The sequence below is a fragment of the Triticum urartu genome, chromosome 1 (genome assembly GCF_003073215.2).
Source record: "Triticum urartu cultivar G1812 chromosome 1, Tu2.1, whole genome shotgun sequence".
Lineage (NCBI taxonomy): Eukaryota > Viridiplantae > Streptophyta > Magnoliopsida > Poales > Poaceae > Triticum > Triticum urartu.
In genome coordinates this window covers 190,616,970-190,619,263 of record NC_053022.1, presented here as the reverse complement: position 1 = coordinate 190,619,263, position 2,294 = coordinate 190,616,970, and the positions used below count along the sequence as shown (strand labels likewise).

At 50.5% G+C, this 2,294-nt stretch overlaps 1 pseudogene; it reads left to right on the top strand.

The window, feature by feature from the left end:
- Positions 1-480: 480 nt before the first annotated feature.
- LOC125532799 lies at positions 481-1,909 on the top strand (annotated as a pseudogene).
- The last annotated feature ends 385 nt before the right edge of the window (positions 1,910-2,294 follow it).

The following is a 2,294-nucleotide window of genomic DNA, read 5'->3' as shown; positions in this document are numbered from 1 at the left end:
GCATCCGGATATCGTGTTGATCATGGCATGTTTCATATCTCTCAAAGACCGATGTCTTGTCTTACCAATATGGGAGAGGCCGAACCTGAACCCACTGATTCAGCCATTAACAAAAAGTCTAGTGCAGGTGACAATCCCGACTGGAGGAAGACCATTGTTGATTACTTGTGCAATCCGACTGAAAGGGTGGACAGGGTTGTTCGGCGTATGGCTTTCAAGTATACAATGAGAGATGATGGTCTTTATCGCCGAACAATCAATGATGTTCTTCTAAAGTGTTTGGACGAGGACCAGGCAAGAGTTGCTATGGGAGAAGTACATGAAGGTATTTGTGGCACTCACCAGTCGGCTCCCAAGATGAAATGGTTATTGCGACGTGTTGGGTTTTATTGGCCGACTATGATTAATGACTGCTTCAGATATTATAAAGGGTGTGAAGCTTGTCAAAAATTTGGTGATATTCAATTGGCTCCTGCTGCTATGTTGCATCCTATTATCAAGTCATGGCCCTTCAGAGGATGTGGTTTAGACTTTATTGGGAAAATTCATCCATCTCCCTCAAAGGGGCATCGGTTCGTATTGGTGGCAACTGATTATTTCACTAAATGGTCTGAAGGAGTACCTCTCCAGAACATGACACATACGGAGGTAATTCAATTCATAACCGAGCACATTATTCATAGATTCGGTATTCCACAAACGTTAACTACAGATCAAGGTTCATCTTTTATGTCAGACCAAGTCAGAGAGTTTGCCAAATCTTATAATATAAAGTTGCTCAATTCCTCTCTGTATTATGCCCAAGCTAATGGGCAAGCCGAGTCTAGCAATAAAATTTTAATCAAGCTCATCAAGAATAAGATTGAGGATAATCCGAGGAGATGGCATGAGTTGTTGTCTGAAGCTTTATGGGAACATAGAATTTCAAGGCATGGTGCTACGAAGGTGACTCCATATGAGCTAGTATATGGTCAAGAGGCCGTTTTACCAGTGGAAGTAAATTTGAATGCTTTAAGAATAGCCAAACAAAATGATTTATCGGCAGTAGAATTTTATAACTTGATGATGGACAATATTGATGAGGTTCCCGATAAACGTTTGGTTGCTTTGAAGTCCATAGAGAGAGACAAGTTGAGGGTTGCAAGAGCTTACAATAAAAAGTTAAGTTCAAGAATTTTCAAGTTGGTGATCTCGTCTAGAAAGTGATTCTGCCGATTGGTTCAAGAGATAGAAAATTCGGGAAGTGGTCTCCAAGTGCCTGGAGCTGGTCTCAAGCTGGCTTCACTCTGACTTGGCAGTTTGAGCGTCGCTGAGCCAGGCCGCGGTGGCCTCTGAGAAGGAGAAGCAGGCCGCCGCCAGAGCTACGGCCGATCGCGAGGCGACGCTGAAGGACGCCGAGGCCGCCCGCGACCGCTGCCGAAAGCTGGAGGACGAGCGCGCAAAAGAAACACGTGACCGCAAAGCGAAGGAGGAGGAGATGAAGGCTCGGGAGGATGCCATCAAGGGACGCGATGCCGATCTGGGGGAGCTGACAAAGGCGCAGGCCACGGAGCGCAGCCGACTGGAGGTGCTGGAGCAGAAGGCGAAGGAGAGGGAGGCCGAGATCGATGCCAAGGCGAAGGTCCTGGCCAAAGACCGCGTGGCCTTCTCGCTTCTTGAGAAGAGGTCCAGCGTGGCGCTGAAGTTACTGTACAAGAAGGGCCTGGAGAAGCCGCTGACCACCGACGAGGATGGCCCTGCTCAGCTGCTTCCCCACTTGGTGATGGCGCTTGAGGAAGTCGTGGAGGGCATCGGTCCCATGGCTGAGGCAGAGGCTCGTGTCCTTTCTTCAGATGCGCTGACGCGTGTGTTCAGCCATCTGTACCTCCACGACCCCAATGCTCGTATTGACGAGCTGTCCCCCACCTGACCTTTCACGGCTGCGGCGGCCGCTGCACAATGTTCATTAGCTCCAGGCTCTAGCAGCTCGTCGATACGAGCATTGGGGTCGTGGAGGTACAGATGGCTGAACACACGCGTCAGCGCATCTGAAGAAAGGACACGAGCCTCTGCCTCAGCCATGGGACCGATGCCCTCCACGACTTCCTCAAGCGCCATCACCAAGTGGGGAAGCAGCTGAGCAGGGCCATCCTCGTCGGTGGTCAGCGGCTTCTCCAGGCCCTTCTTGTACAGTAACTTCAGCGCCACGGTGGACCTCTTCTCAAGAAGCGAGAAGGCCACGCGGTCTTTGGCCAGGACCTTCGCCTTGGCATCGAGCTCGGCCTCCCTCGCTTCACCTTCTGCTCCAGCACCTC